Source organism: Caretta caretta, chromosome 1 (genome assembly GCF_965140235.1).
Source record: "Caretta caretta isolate rCarCar2 chromosome 1, rCarCar1.hap1, whole genome shotgun sequence".
NCBI classification, from domain to species: domain Eukaryota; kingdom Metazoa; phylum Chordata; order Testudines; family Cheloniidae; genus Caretta; species Caretta caretta.
The window spans coordinates 63039571-63056959 of NC_134206.1; positions in this window are offsets into that span (position 1 = coordinate 63039571).

Consider the following 17389-nt stretch of genomic DNA (forward strand, 5'->3'; position numbering starts at 1 on the left):
CCCATCCGCTTTTGCTTCCCCTACTAATTCTCCCTGGTTTGTGAGCAGCAGGTCAAGAAAAGCTCCCCCCTAGTTGGCTCCTCCAGCACTTGCACCAGGAAATTATCCCCTACATTTTCCAAAAACTTCCTGGATTGTCTATGCACCGCTGTCGTGCTCTCTTGGTCTTGGCAGATCTTGCAGAGGACTGGGGAAGGAGGGAAACTGGGGAAAAAGCGTACTGGAGGCTGTCATGTCATGGAAGAAGAGTGTCGCCTTGGAGTCCCAACTCTTGGCCCCCCTGCAGCCATAGACTGGGAACTTGCAGTTTGCATGGGTGGCAGAGAGGTCCCATCAGGCATGGCAGATGGAGCGGAGAGTGGGGTCATAGAGTTCCCCTTCATTGTTGAGATACCAGGTCTGACTGAGTGTGTCTGCTAGAGAGTTCTGCACCCCCCAGGAGGTACGCCACATGGAGTATGATGTTGTGGCAGACACACCATTTCCAGAGGTGGATGGCCTCCATGCTGAATGACCAGGAGTAGGAGGCACTGGCAAGCCGGGTCCCAGTACCTGGTGTAGGTGGGTTGGTATGTCCGGTAGGGGCATGGACAGAACTGTGATTTAGGTTGCCAAGGGCAGGGGTCTGGATCCCGAGGGACTGGAGGGTCACCCAGGAGTCCTTCAGTGAATGCAGGGTTTCATCCGTTTTCATGGCTAACAACTTTCCCTCATCAAAGGGAAGATCTTGGATGGTGGATTGGACCTCCCTGGGAAAACTGGATGACTGGAACCATGCTTCACATCTCATCACCACTCCCGTGGAGAGGGAGCAGGAGGATGTGTCTGCCACATCTACCATGGCTTGGAGGCTGACCCTGGCCATCAGGTGGCCTTTATCCAGCAGGACCTGGAACCACTGGTGCTTGTCCTGTGAGATGTCCTCCAAGAACGCTGCCAGCTTGGCATAATTGTTAAAATCATACTTCTCCAGAAAAGCTTGGTAATTAGAGACGTGGAATTGTAAGGCCACTGAGGAGTACAGTTTTCTGGCCCATGAGGTCCAGGTGCTTCGCCACCTCATCTGGGGTGGGGTGGAGGTGTCAGAGTTCTGGTGTGCCTGTTCCATGGCCATGTGCATGACCAGCAAGGTCGGGGGGAGCAGGGGGAGAACAGAAAGTGTGCCCCCTTAACTGGCACAAAGTACCTGTGTTCCATCCTTTTGGGTGTAGGGGCACAGGACACTGGTGTGACAGGTTACCCCCCACTCTGGGGTGCCACCTGTGCCACCTGATTAACTGGGGTACCACTAAGCCCACCTATTCCACCAACCTGGGCTCCTTTACACTGTCCTGCTGAACCAGGCCCTCAAGCCTCCTCCAGCACACACACAGGTAGGGACACACCCAGTTGCAGAAATACACAGACACTTAAATCAGCTCTGCATGGGAAGACTCAGTAGGGAATTGCCCAGAACTCAAGTGCACACCCCCAAAATTGCATTGTCTTGCGCTTCACAGAGAACTGTATAGCATAAGCTCATGAAATTTGCCCCCTCCCTCAATGTGAAGGAAGATATGCACAACTTTTTGCCCTCCCTTCCCATTATGAATTCCATAAACTGGTTTTAGAGAAAACAAAAACAAGTTTATTAACTACACTTCCAACCCTGATATTCTATGATTTTGAATTTTAATCCTATACTCCAAAGCACTTGCAACCCCTCCCACTGTAATATTGTCTGCAAACTTTATAAGTGTACTCTCTATGCCATTACCTAAATCATTGATGAAGATATTGAACAGAACCGGACCCAGAACCGATCCCTGCGGGACCCTATTCATTATGCCCTTCCAGCATGACTGTAAACCACTGATAACTACTTTCTGGGAAAGGCTTTCCAACCACTTATGCACCCACCTGATAGTAGATCCATCTAGGATGCATTCCCTAGTTTGTTTATGATAAGGTCATGTATTTTTCAATTTACCTCATACAAGTACCGTGGTGCAATCTGTTTATCATGAAAGCACAACTTACAAATGTAGATCTGTTGTGTATAATTGCACTCAAAAACAAAACAATGCAAAACTTCAGAGCCTGCAATTCCACACAGTCCTACTTCTTGTTCAGCCAATCACAAAGAAAAACAAGTTTGTTTACATTTATGGGAGATAATGCTGCCCGCTTCTTATTTACGTCACCTGAAAGTTAGAACAGATGTTCGCATGGCACTTTTGTAGACAGCATTGCAAGGTATTTACTTGCCAGATACACTAAACATTTATATGCCTCTTCACGCTTTGGCCACCACTACAGAGGTCATGCTTCCATGCTGATGACGCTCATTAAAAAAATAATGTATTAATTAAATTTGTGACTGAACTCGTTGGGGAGAATTGTGTTTCCTTCTCTGTGTTTTACCCACATTCTGCCATATATTTCATGTTATAGCAGTCTCGGATGATCATCATAGAATCATAGAAGGTTAGGGTTGGAAGGGACCTCAGGAGGTCATCTAGTCCAACCCCCTGCTTGAAGCAGGACCAATCCCCAATTTTTGCCCCAGATCCCTAAATGGCCCCCTCAAGGATTGAACTCACAACCCTTGGTTTAGCAGGCCAATGCTCAAACCACTGAGCTATCCCTCCCCCCCAAATGACCCAGCATGTTGTTGGTTTTAAGAACACTTTCATTGAACGCAAAGGAGGTACCAATGTGAGATTTCTAAAGACAGCTATAACACTTGACCCAAAATTTAAGAATCTGAAGTGCCTTCCAAAATCTGATCAGGATGGGGTTTGGAGCATGATTTCTGAAGTATTAAACGAGCAATACTCTGATGCGGAAACTACAGAACCCGAACAACCAAAAAAGAAAATCAACTTTCTGCTGCTGAGTCAGATGATGAAAATGAACATGCATTGGTCTGCACTGCTTTGGATCATTATCAAGCAGAACCCATCATCAGCATGGATGCATGTCCTCTGGAATGGCGTCTGAAGCACGAAGGGACATGTGAATCTTCAGCATATCTGGTATGTAAATATCTTGCAACACTGCTACAACAGTGCCATGCAAACACCTGTTCTCACTTTCAGGTGACATTGTAAGCATTATCTCCTGTAAGTGTAAACAAACTTGTTTGTCTGAGCAATTGGCTGAACAAGAAGTAGGACTGAGTGGACTTGTAGGCTCTAAAGTTTTACTTTGTTTTATTTTTGAATGAAGTTATTTTTACACATAATTCTATATTTGTAAGTTCAACTTTCATGATAAAGAGATTGCACTACAGTACTTGTATTAAGTGAACAGAAAAATACTATTTCTTTTATTTTTACAATGCAATAATTTATAATAAAAATAAATATAAAGTGAGCACTTTAAAACAGCGCGATTAATCACACAATTAATTCTGATTAATTTTTTAATTGCTTGACAGCCCTAGGTGAGGAAGATGATACACCCAGAAAATCTGGGTCATGATTTTCCTCCTCCACATATTCATGTGGAGCCAGTTGCTGTTACTCAGGAGAGGGGCAATGAGACTCTAGTAGAATGTACGGGTATTGGTGCCATGCATAAGGATTCCATAGACCCCAATAGGCCAGTACAACATGTCAAAGGCTTGTTGGGAGAGGCTCAAGGCACTGGACACTAGCAATCCCTTGTCGGGTACTCCTGCTTGGACGGTCAAGGAAACTCTCAAAAACCCTGTCTAGACTAACCTCCCTGGGAGATGATTGTTCATCCTGGACACTGGATTCAGCCTACAAGGTCAGATCAGATTTCATTGGTGGTATTAACAACAAGGAGTACTTGTGGCACCTCAGAGACTAACACATTTATTTATTCATTTATTTGTATCTGATGAAGTGAGTTTTAACCCACGAAAGCTTATGCCCAAATAAATGTGTTAGTCTGTATCAGCAAAAACAATGAGAAGTACTTGTGGCACCTTAAAGACTAACACAGAGACCACTTTGAAACCACTGGTGGTGTTATTGACGCCAGTGGAACGAAACTCTGGCTTGACTAGATGAGTAACTCCTTTTCCTTGTGGTAGTATCCTGTTCTTGGGTTAAAATGTCTCTCAGAAACAAGACTGAAAGTAGAGGAGATTGTGGGTCCAGGAAGGTGAAGACGTCCTCTGTGGTGGCATACATTTGAGTCCATCCCCAGATACAAGGAGGTTTGGTTTTTGGTTCTGCCAGATCCAATGCCATAGCAGACTAAGTGCTCAGTGGATCCTTAGGGGGCCAGGCCAGTACTGTTGGAGAGAGTCCAGTCTGGAGGTCTTGGTTGGTACCAGTGAATGTTGGTCCTTCGGCTTGCTGGAGGTCCTGGCCGTCACCAGAGTTGGTTGAGGCTGGTACTCTTAGAGCTTTGCTTCAGCATGATTTTCCTCCAGGGTTAGGAGACTTCGGCAGACCAGATATTTGGGACCTGTGCATGAAGACTCACCCAACTTAGAAGGAGTCACAGAAGGACTCCTTCTCCAGGAAGCAGACTCCAGGAAGCTGTCCTGTCTGTAAGACTGCCCGTTACTCTCATGAGAAGACCAAGACAATGAGCCTTTAGGTTTTCTGATCTGGCTTCTGTACCAGAGCTCATGCTCAGCAGCTGTGGCCAATGTACTGGGGTTCTCCCTGGCCTGGATCTGACTGAGGTATCATGGCTCTTTTTTATGAGGTACTTCCTCAGTTAAAGCTTTTGTCCCTCTCAGGTCAGGGTGGCAAGGAGCAACAGGTACTGCACTTGACAAAGCTATGCACCTCGCCAAGGCAGTAAAGGCTCCAACAGTGGTGGTAGCCACTAAGCAAGAAGCAGCAAGAACAGAAGACAGTTTTTAATCCCAGAATTCTAGGCACAGCTATGCTCCTCAAAGGTGGGCTGGAGAGGGTCCCCAGGCTCAGGGGAAAAAGCTGTTACTTACTTTCTCATAACTGTTGTTCTTCGAGAGGTGTTGTTCACGTCCATTCCACATTAGGTGTGCGCGTGCCATGTGCACAAGCGTTGGAAACTTTCTCCCTTAGCGGCTCCCATCGGGCCGGCAGGGCTCCCCGAGTGGCACCACTGTGCCATGCATATATACCCCTGCCAGCCCGACCCCCTCCAGTTCCTTCTTGCCGGCGACTCCGACAGAGGGGTAGGAGGGTGGGTGGTGGAATGGACGTGAACAACACATCTTGAAGAACAACAGTTACGAGAAGGTAAGTAACCGTTTTTTCTTCTTCGACTGCTTGTTCATGTCCATTCCACATTAGGTGAATCACAACCTTACCTCTGGAGGAGGGTAGGAGTCACAGAACAACTGCTCGGAGGACCGCTCTGCCAACCGCCGCATCCTCTCTAGCCTGCTGGTTGACCGCGTAGTGGGTCTTGAAGGTGTGCACCGAGGACCAGGTGGCTGCTCTGCAGATCTCCTGGATTGGGACCTGTGCCAGGAATGCCGTGAAAGTCGCTTGCACCCTGGTCGAGTGTGCCGTGACTGCCAAGGCCGGAACACCTGCGAGCTCATAGCACGCCCGGATGCAGCTTGTCATCCAAGACGAAATCTGCTGTGCCAACACTTGGGAGGCCTTTTATCCTCTCGGCTACGGCCAAAAACAGCTGTGCAGATTTGCGAAAGGGTTTGGTGCGCTCCAAATAGAACACCAGTGCTCAACACACATCCAAGGTGTTCAAGCTGCGGTGACTCGGGTCCGTATGGGGTTTCAGGAAGAACACCGGCAGACAAATGTCCTGGCCAAAATGGAATTGCAAGACCACTTTAGGGAGGAATTTGGGGTGCGGCCAGAGCTGCACCTTGTCCTTGTGAAATACTGTATACGGTGGCTCAGAGGTGAGGGCCCTCAGTTCGGACACCCTTCTGGCTGAGGTAATGGCAACCAGAAATGCCACCTTCCAAGAAAGGTGGAGGAGAGAACAGGAAGCAAGGGGCTTGAAAGAGGGGTCCCATTACTTTAGAGCGGACCAGGTTAAGATTCTATGGAGGGACTGGGTGGGGGCGGGAGTACGGGAACACCCTCTCCAACCCTTTAAGGAACCATCCCACCATTGGGTGGGAAAACACTGAGCCCCCTGAGAACCCCGGATGGAAGGCGGAGTTGGCCACCAGGTGTACTCTGAGTGAGCCCTTGCTGCTTGAGGTGCAGGAGGTACTCCAGGATGGCCTGCACCAGGGCCTGGCACGGCCGCACATGTCAGGGTTCACACCAACACGAGAACCTTTTCCACTTGGCCATATAGGCCGCCCTGGTAGAGGGCTTTCTACTGCCAAGCAGAATCTGCTGCACGGGAAGGGAGCTCTGGCTCTCCAGGGTGTTTAGCCACAGAGCCTCCACGCTGTCAGGTGCAGTGACTGTAGGTCAGGGTGGAGAGGCCACCCACCGTCCTGTGTAATGAGGTCCTGGTGTAGGGGCAGGACTACTGGGGCCTCGACTGACAGCTCTAGGAGCGATGTGTACCAGTGCTGGCGGGCCCAGGCTGGGGCGATGAGGATCACCGCTACCCTGTCCCTGCGCACCTTGAGTAGGACCTTGTGCACCATGGGAAGCAGGGGGAAGGCATACATCAAGCTTCCTCTCCACGGGATCGCAAACACGTCTGCGAGCGAGCCTGGGCTGCGGCCCTGGAACAAGCAGAACTGCGGGCACTGGATGTTGGCCCTGGTGGCAAACCGATCTACCCGGGGAAACCGCCACCTGCAGAAGAGCGAAAGCACGATGTCCACCCTGAGCATCCACTCGTGCATGCGGTACAACCTGCTGAGGGAGTCCGCCAGCTTGTTTCGTACCCTCGGGAGATAGGACACCTCGAGGTGAATTGCATGGGCTATGCAGAGGTCCCAGAGGAGGTGAGCCCCACCCTGCTTGTTTATATAAAACATGGCAGTAGCGTTGTCTGTCAGAACTGTCATACTGTGACCATTCAGAGTGGCGTGAAAGATCTGGCAGGCGAAATGAACTGCCCTGAGCTCCTTCACATTGATATGGAGCGACCACTCTGCTCCGGACCACAAGCCCTGAGTCCTGAGGTCCCCCAGGTGAGCCCCCGATCCGTGGTCTGACGCATCTGTCACCAGCGACAGGTCTGGTTGTGAGGCGGTGTCAAGGTTCCTCCCCCACTCTGAACTCTAGGGTACAGATGTGGGGACCTGCATGAAAAACCTTCTAAGCTTATCTTTACCAGCTTAGGTCAAAACTTCCCCAAGGTACAAAATATTACACCCGTTATCCTTGGAATGGCCGCTACCACCACCAAACTAATACTGGTTACTGGGGAAGAGCTGTTTGGACGCGTCTTTCCCCCCAAAATACTTCCCAAAACCTTGCACCCCACTTCCTGGACAAGGTTTGGTAAAAAGCCTCACCAATTTGCCTAGGTGACTACAGACCCAGACCCTTGGATCTTAAGAACAATGAACAATCCTCCCAACACTTGCACCCCCCCCTCTCCTGGGAAATGTTGGATAAAAAGCCTCACCAATTTGCATAGGTGACCACAGACCCAAACCCTTGGATCTGAGAACAATGAAAAAGCATTCAGTTTTTTACAAGAAGACTTTTAATAAAAAATAGCAGTAAATAGAAATAAAGAAATCCCCCCTGTAAAATCAGGATGGTAGATATCTTACAGGGTAATTAGATTCAAAAACATAGAGAACCCCTCTAGGCAAAACCTTAAGTTACAAAAAAAGTACACAGACAGAAATAGTTATTCTATTCAGCACAATGCTTTTCTCAGCCATTTAAAGAAATCATAATCTAACACATACCTAGCTAGATTACTTACTAAAAGTTCTAAGACTCCATTCCTGTTCTGTCCCTGGCAAGAAGCAGCATACAGACAGACACAGACCCTTTGTTCCTCTCCCTCCTCCCAGCTTTTGAAAGTATCTTGTCTCCTCATTGGTCATTTTGGTCAGGTGCCAGCGAGGTTACCTTTAGCTTCTTAACCCTTTACAGGTGAGAGGAGCTTTCCCCTGGCCAGGAGGGATTTCAAAGGGGTTTACCCTTCCCTTTATATTTATGACACGCCCCCCAAATCTCAGCTAGGGTGAAACACTGGCTGGGATTTCTTCCTGGAGCTCTAGAAAAAACAGAGTTAATAAGACACATGCATCTCTAAATATACTACCAAGTACATAAAGACTAACAATATTTTCCACATCTCAAGGACGATTTTAACCAGTTGATTCTGGGAAACTTTCACGGGAGAGTGCATCAGCCACTTTGTTAGAAGCTCCTGAGATGTGTTGGACGTCGAAATCAAAATCTTGGAGAGCTAAACTCCACCGAAGAAGTTTTTTGTTAGTTTCCTTGACGGTGTGAAGCCACTTTAGTGCAGCATGGTCGGTTTGCAGGTGGAAACGCCGTCCCCAAACATATGGGCGTAGCTTTTCCAGAGCGTAGACAATGGCATAACATTCTTTTTCAGTGACTGACCAGTTGCTTTCCCTCTCAGACAGTTTTTTGCTGAGAAACACTACAGGGTGGAATTCTTGATCAGGTCCTTTCTGCATTAAAACTGCTCCCACACCACGCTCAGATGCATCTGTGGTTACTAGGAACGGTTTGTCAAAGTCTGGGGCCCTTAGTACAGGGTCAGACATGAGTGTCGCTTTAAGCTTGTTAAAGGCCTTCTGACACTTTCCGGTCCACTGAACAGCATTTGGCTGTTTCTTTTTGGTTAGGTCTGTCAGTGGGGCAGCGATTTGGCTGTAGGGCGGTACAAATCGTCTGTAATAACCGGCCAAGCCTAAGAAGGATTGAACCTGTTTCTTTGACTTTGGGACAGGCCACTTTTGGATAGCATCCACTTTGGCCTGTAGGGGGCTGATAGTTCCTTGACCCACCTGGTGTCCAAGGTAAGTCACTCTGTTTAGGCCTATTTGACACTTCTTAGCCTTAACAGTTAGTCCTGCCTCCCTTATGCGCTCAAGGACTTTTTGTAGATGTTCCAGGTGGTCTGCCCAGGAATCCGAAAATATGGCCACATCGTCAAGGTAGGCGACTGCATATTCTCCTAATCCCGCTAGGAGACCATCTACAAGTCTTTGGAAAGTGGCGGGTGCATTTCGCAGCCCGAAAGGGAGTACATTAAATTCATACAGCCCGAGATGTGTGATGAAGGCTGACCTTTCCTTGGCAGATTCATCTAGTGGTACCTGCCAGTACCCCTTGGTTAAGTCCAAGGTAGAGATGAACTGGGCCCGTCCCAGTTTCTCTAATAGTTCATCTGTGCGTGGCATTGGATAGTTGTCTGGGCGAGTTACAGCATTTAGCTTACGGTAGTCCACGCAAAAACGTATTTCCCCATCTGGTTTGGGAACTAGAACCACTGGAGATGCCCATGCACTTTCAGAGGGGCGGATTACACCCATCTGTAACATATCCTGGATCTCCCGTTCTATAGCAGTTTTAGCTTGAGGAGACACCCGGTAAGGTTGGACCCTAATTGGGTGAGCATTACCTGTGTCAATGGAGTGGTATGCCCGTTCAGTCAGTCCTGGGGTGGCTGAGAACGTTGGCGCGTAGCTAGTGCACAGCTCCTGGATCTGCTGTCGCTGCATACGCCCAAGGGTCATGGAGAGGTTCACCTCTTCCACACCACCACCACCACATTTCCCTTCGTAGTAGACACCCTGGGCTGTAAACTGACAAACCTTTAATTCTCTGGAATAAAAGGGCTTTAGAGAATTAATATGGTACACCTTAGGCTTTCGGTTGGAGGTGGGGAATGCTATGAGATAATTAACAGCTCCCAGGCGCTCCTGGACCATGAATGGCCCTTCCCACGATGCTTCCATTTTATGGGCCTGGAGCGCCTTTAAGACCATGACCTGGTCTCCTACTTTGAAGGAACGCTCTCTGGCATGTTTATCATACCAGGCTTTTTGCTCGTTTTGAGCATCCTGTAAGTTTTCTCTAGCAAGGGCTAAAGAGGTTCGGAGGGTGTTTTGTAGGTTGGTTACAAAGTCCAGAATGTTAGTTCCTGGAGAAGGTGTAAATCCCTCCCATTGCTGCTTCACCAACTGCAATGGCCCCTTAACCTCACGGCCATATACAAGTTCAAATGGGGAAAACCCTAAACTGGGATGTGGTACAGCTCTGTAGGCAAAGAGCAACTGCTGCAACACTAGGTCCCAATCATTGGAGTGCTCATTTACAAATTTACGTATCATGGCCCCCAAAGTTCCATTAAACTTCTCCACCATGCCATTTGTTTGATGGTGGTAAGGAGTGGCAACCAAGTGATTTACCCCATGAGCTTCCCAAAGGTTTTCCATAGTTCCTGCCAGGAAATTAGTCCCTGCATCTGTGAGGATGTCGGAGGGCCAACCTACCCTGGCAAAAATGTCTGCTAGTGCCTGGCACACACTTTTAGCCCTGGTGTTGCTTAGAGCTACTGCTTCCAGCCATCGGGTGGCAAAATCCATGAAAGTCAGTATGTACTGCTTTCCTCTGGCTGTCTTTTTCGGAAAAGGACCCAGAATATCCACAGCTACTCGCTGAAATGGAACTTCAATGATGGGGAGTGGCTGGAGAGGGGCTTTGACCTGGTCTTGGGGTTTTCCCACTCTTTGGCACACCTCACAAGACTGGACATAGGTAGAAACATCCTTGCCCATTCCCTCCCAGTGGAATGATCCCCCCAAACGGTCTTTGGTCCTGTTCACCCCAGCATGGCCACTAGGGTGATCGTGGGCTAAGCTCAAGAGCTTGGCCCGGTATTTAGTTGGAACTACCAACTGTCTCTGAGGATGCCAGTCTTCCTGGTGTCCACCAGAAAGAGTTTCCTTGTATAAAAGTCCTCTTTCTATAACAAACCTGGATCGATTAGAAGAGCTGAGAGGCGGTGGGTTGCTCCGTGCCGCCGTCCAAGCTCTCTGGAGGCTTTCATCTGCTTCCTGTTCGGTCTGGAACTGTTCCCTTGATGCTGGAGACATCAGTTCCTCATGGGATTGTGGACCTAGGCTTGGTCCCTCTGGAAGCGATATAGGGGATGGAGCTGTTTCTGTTGACTGTGAACCGCTCTCCGCTGGTGCACTATGTTGGGATTCAGGCTCCGGCTGAGCCTCTTGGGACGGGTTATCGGCTGCTGCCAGTTCAGGTTCGGTGGGGCCCTCTGTTGTTGAGGTTGCAAGTACTGGATTCAGTGCTGACACGGGGTCTGGTGTTGGTTGTTCGGCTGGTTCCGGTTCTGGGACTGGTTCCGTCTGGGTCTCTGGGACTGGATCCACTACTGCTGTTGCAGACATTGGCCTGGGGTCCAGGTCCATCACCTCTGACTGGGTCCTGATAGAAGTTTCCGGAACAGAGCTAGGCCTCACGGCTTGTTTAGCCTGGCTGCGGGTGACCATTCCCACCCTCTTGGCCTGCTTCACATGATTGGCCAAGTCTTCCCCCAACAGCATGGGGATGGGATAATCATCATAGACTGCAAAAGTCCACATTCCTGACCAGCCCTTGTACTGGACAGGCAACTTGGCTGTAGGCAAATTGAAAGAGTTGGACTTGAAGGGTTGAATCGTCACTTGGATCTCTGGGTTGATTAAATTGGGGTCCACTAAGGAAGCATGGATAGCTGACACTTGTGCTCCGGTGTCCCTCCACGCGGTGACCTTCTTCCCGCCCACACTCACAGTTTCCCTCCGCTCCAAGGGTATCTGGGAGGTATCTGGGCCTGTGGACCTCTGGTGTGATTCCGGTGCAATGAACTGTAATCTGTTGGGGTTCTTGGGGCAGTTGGCCTTTACATGCCCCAGCTCGTTACACTTAAAACATCGTCCAGCTGACGGGTCACTGGGGCGAGGAGGATTGCTGGAGAACGGGGTGGTGGGACGATAAGGGGTCTGGAGGGTTCTTTGGGAGGTAGGTGGGGCTTTGGGCGGCCCCCGGTAATAGGGTGTGGTCTGGGGTGGTCCCTTCTGGTCTCCGCTCCAACTGCGACCAGTTTTCTTCTTCTCTGCCACCTCCACCCATCTGGCTCCAATCTCTCCTGCCTCAATTACAGTTTTGGGTTTCCCATCTAGGATGTATCTTTCTATTTCCTCAGGAACACCCTCTAAGAATTGTTCCATTTGCATTAGGAAGGGCAAATTTACTGGAGATTCAACACTTGCTCCTGATATCCAGGCATCCCAATGTTTTACAATGTGGTAGGCATGTCGGGTAAATGACATGTCTGGTTTCCACCTTAGGGCTCTGAACCTCCGACGAGACTGCTCGGGTGTTATCCCCATTCTGACTCTCGCCTTGGATTTAAACAGTTCATACTTGTTCATGTGTTCTTTAGGCATTTCAGCTGCCACCTCAGCTAAGGGTCCACTGAGCTGCGGCCTCAGCTCTACCATGTATTGGTCAGTAGAGATGTTGTACCCAAGGCAGGCCCTTTCGAAGTTTTCTAAGAAGGCCTCAGTATCATCACCTGCCTTGTAGGTGGGGAACTTTCTGGGATGGGAAGTGGTACCTGGAGAAGGATTGCTAGGGTTTGTTGGTATATTCTGCTGGGCCTTTATCCTCTCCATCTCCTCCACATGCTTCCTCTCTTTTTCCCTCTCCTCCTCCACATGCTTCCTTGCCTCCATTTCCCTCTTGTGGGCAGCCTCTTGGTGTAGTTCTGCCTCCCTTTCTTGTTCCTTCTTCAGCTGCATGAGTTCTATCTGTCTTTCATGTTCCCTTTGTCTTTCCTCAGCCTGAAATTTGGCTAATTCCAGCTGTAGTCGAGCTGAGGATTTGGTCATTCTAACCTCTCTGTTTTTAACTAACTTTACACCCGAGGTTTAGAAATAAACAAACAAAACGTGGCTGTAAAATTTTGCTGTGCTGGAATAGAATACCTATTCTCTGATAGTGACTGTCAGCCTACAGAAAAAGACAATTCCCTTGTCTCTGCTCTGGGCCCAAATTAAAGCAAAAAACCTCCAACTACTTGGAAACCTGCTTACCCAGCCCAAAGAAAAAGCAAATGGGTAGAACACACACCCCCTATTTACTTTTAGGAAGAAAAGAAAAAAAAAAAAAACCTCTGGGTTGGAAGACTGTGAATTTCCCTGCAGGAGTTAAGTACCCTGCCTCCAGGCAAAGAAAACCTGCAATTCACAAGATAATCCCCTTTTGTCTCTGCTTGGCCACAAAGCAGAGAGAAACCAAGCTGCTTTCAGTTTCAAAGCTGCTTTCTGGACTTTCTTTCCAAAGAAAAAAAATTTCCTTTTTAAAATCTGTATTTCTAGTTCAAAAAATCTCAACTGGATCTCAGATGATTTCAGGTTAATCCCACCACTGTGCCACCATGTCAAGGTTCCTCCCCCACTCTGAACTCTAGGGTACAGATGTGGGGACCTGCATGAAAAACCTTCTAAGCTTATCTTTACCAGCTTAGGTCAAAACTTCCCCAAGGTACAAAATATTACACCCGTTATCCTTGGAATGGCCGCTACCACCACCAAACTAATACTGGTTACTGGGGAAGAGCTGTTTGGACGCGTCTTTCCCCCCAAAATACTTCCCAAAACCTTGCACCCCACTTCCTGGACAAGGTTTGGTAAAAAGCCTTCTCAATTTGCCTAGGTGACTACAGACCCAGACCCTTGGATCTTAAGAACAATGAACAATCCTCCCAACACTTGCACCCCCCCCTCTCCTGGGAAATGTTGGATAAAAAGCCTCACCAATTTGCATAGGTGATCACAGACCCAAACCCTTGGATCTGAGAACAATGAAAAAGCATTCAGTTTTTTACAAGAAGACTTTTAATAAAAAATAGCAGTAAATAGAAATAAAGAAATCCTCCCTGTAAAATCAGGATGGTAGATATCTTACAGGGTAATTAGATTCAAAAACATAGAGAACCCCTCTAGGCAAAACCTTAAGTTACAAAAAAAGTACACAGACAGAAATAGTTATTCTATTCAGCACAATGCTTTTCTCAGCCATTTAAAGAAATCATAATCTAACACATACCTAGCTAGATTACTTACTAAAAGTTCTAAGACTCCATTCCTGTTCTGTCCCTGGCAAGAAGCAGCATACAGAGACACAGACCCTTTGTTCCTCTCCCTCCTCCCAGCTTTTGAAAGTATCTTGTCTCCTCATTGGTCATTTTGGTCAGGTGCCAGCGAGGTTACCTTTAGCTTCTTAACCCTTTACAGGTGAGAGGAGCTTTCCCCTGGCCAGGAGGGATTTCAAAGGGGTTTACCCTTCCCTTTATATTTATGACAGGCGGCAAAGCGGATGCCTTCGCAAACCACAGGATGGGACTGCCACCACAGCAGGGAGTCCAGCACGTCCCTTGGGGCTGTCACTACCAAGTCCAGGGGGTCCCTGCCTGGGCGGTACACCCAGGCGAGCCATGCCTACGGAGTCCTGAGTCTCAGTCTGGCATGCCTGACCACATGCGTGCATGCTGCCATGTGGCCCAGCAGCCACAGGCAGCACCTGGCCGTTGTCATTGGAAACTGGCACAGGGAGGCCACCATTTGCTGGATAGCCCAGAATCAGGATACTGGAAGGCTTGCCCTGGTCTGCCCTGTGTCCAGGACCACCCCTATGAATTCCACTTTCTGCGTGGGTACAAGCGTGGACTTGGGGACATTGTTCCGCGAGCTTGGTCTCCTGGTCAATCTCAGGGCCACCTCCACGTGGCCCCGCACTTTCGCCTTGGATCGGCCCGCCAAGAGCCACTTGTCGAGGTACGGGTACACCCGGATTCTCTGCTTCCGTAAGAAGGCTGCCACCACCACCATGCACTTTGTGAACACCCATGGGGCTGCAGCTAGACCGAACAGGAGAACCGCAAACTGATGTTCTTCGCCCACGGTGAAGCGTAGGAACCGCCAATGTGCTGCGTGGATGGCGATATGAAAGTACACGTCCTTCATGTCGAGGGCAGCATACCAGTCCCCCGGATCCAGGGAAGGGATGTTGGTACCCAGAGAGACAATGCGGAACTGGGACTTGACCAGGAACTTGTTGAGCCCGCGCAGGTCTAGGATGGGGCAAAGGCCCCCTTTGGCCTTGGGGATGAGGAAATACTGGGAGTAGAACCTCTTCCCTCTCAGGCTGTGTGGCACCGTCTCTACCGCCCCCGCCTCTAGCAGCGAGCAGACTTTCTTCTCTAGGAGACGCTCGTGAGAGGGGTCCCTGAAGAGGGACGGGGAAAGGGAGTAGGAGGGGGCGAACTGAGCAAGTACCTGTTCCGCACCGTGCGTAAGACCCGATGGTCTGACATAATGGTGGACCACGCACAGGAGAAATGGGACAGGTGGTTCAGGAAACAAAGGGACGGATCCAGTGACTGGTCTGATACGCTGTCCTCAAGTGCACTTTCAAAAGTCTGACTAAATGGTCTTAATGAGCGGGAGCGCTATTCTGGATGGACCTTCGGCGCTCAAAATGTCCACCGTGGGGTCCTCCTGCTCAACCGTCTCCTCGGCCTGCAACCCCAAGTTCTGGGTGACCCTATGCAGCAACTCCTGGTGGGCTCTATGGTCTATCGGTGGAGGGCCGGACATCTCTGTACCCGCCACCACATCATCCGGGGATGACGAGGAGGTTAGCTGCTGCTCGACCCCCTCTGGTTGGTCCTCCTGCTCCCCTTCTCCCGTGGGAGGGGCCTCCGGCTTGGGCCGGGGCGGAAGTCCATGGGACGGCACCGGACTTGGTGCTGGTCTCTCTGGTTTATCCTGGGGGGATGCTGGAGGCCTGGATACTGTAGCTTCCAGCACCGTCTGACATCGGTGCAGGGACTGAGACCGTTGGTACTGGTTTCCCTGGGACCAGGACCTGGACTGGGACCGGTGCTGGTGTTCCCTGGACCGTGACCATCAGCAGGAGTCCTCTGGTGAGGGCTGTCTTGACTCCTCCCAGTGCTAGTCTCTGGGTGGTGCTGGAGAGCGGTGTGCCCTTTCCGGTGCCTCCTCGAGCCGACCCACTCCCAGTGCCGCAACTTCCTTCTGGAGGCTGGCAACTGAGAGTCCACGGAGTCGGAGCTCGACCGCGACCAACTCTGGGAGCTGTTACGAATTACACCTTGTAGGACACGCACACAACTGCTGAGAATTACACCTGATAGGACACGCACACAAGAGCTACGAATTACACCTTGTAGGACACGCACACAAGTGCTGCGAATTATACCTGATAGGACACGCACACCAGTGCTGCGAATTATACCCGATAGGTCACGCACAGTTCGAATCTAGGCTGAGGCACAGAAACAAAGTCCACAACTGCAGAGTTCCCAAAAGACAGTAAGTTTATTACGCTCGAGCGTGGTGCCCCCCTGCTAGCCAGGAGGGGACCCTGAATGCAGATTATACAAAGGTTATATACCTTTTAGCAAAGCATGTTGCCCTCGTGCATCGGAAACCTTAGCCAATAAACAAACCCTTGTCTTATCTACCACCTATCCCTGCTTGGTGCATTCCTTGTGCTATACCAGTATGTTAATTACACAGCATGGTCCTAAAGCCATGCATCAGTAACTTTTATCATCAGGATGGGAGGCCTCACATCAAGGCCAAGAGACAGGGAGTTAGAGACTGACAAAAACCAGATACTGGGAGTCAAGGCAGGCTGGAGACAAGGAGGAGGATTTTCACAGGGATTCAATATCTAAGGATTACTCCTCCTGGTGTATGATGTGCTGGCATTTAAACAATGGTGGGCCCCAAACCAAAATGGAGTCACATGTGCTAACTTTTCCTTAACAGAGCGGTGCCGGGATGGTGTCCTCGAGCGGCACACCACTGCTGGCTTACCCCTCGATGGCACCTGAGGCATGGGTGCCAGAGGGTTCTCCTCATACAGGAGGGGGCTCGCCGCCAACAGCTCGATGAGGTCCTTTGCAGCCTCAAAGGTGCCAGGCGTGGAGGGCTGATCCGTTATGCCCCCGAGCCCATCGTCCGCACTGAGCTCACTTAGGTCTGGGCTCGGTGAGGCTTGTGCTGCCAGGACCGCCGGGGTCAGCGCCAGTACCGCGGCCTTCCCACTCTTGTCGGCGCTCGGGGCCTTGGGAGGCGCCGGCCTCCTGTGTGGGGAACGACCGCGCCTTCCTTTCGGCTGCGCCGGCGGGCTGCACCAGGGAGGACGAGCGGTGCCGGGGCCTAGTCTGGCGCTCTGGGGATGAGAGTTTACGGTGCTTAGCCGGTGCTGGGTCTGTCGACGGCTCCGGGGCACTACGCACCAAGGAAGCCTGAGCCGGCGTTGGGCACTCCGGGCCCGGTGGCTGCAATGCGGCCTCCATCAATAGCTGCTTTAAATGAAAGTCTTTTTCTTTCCTTGTTCTTGGCTTAAATGCCTTGCAAATCCTACACCATTCAGTTTGATGTCCGTCCCTCAGGCAATGTAGACATGAGTCGTGGGGGTCACTAACTGGCATAGGTTTGAGGCACATGGCGCAA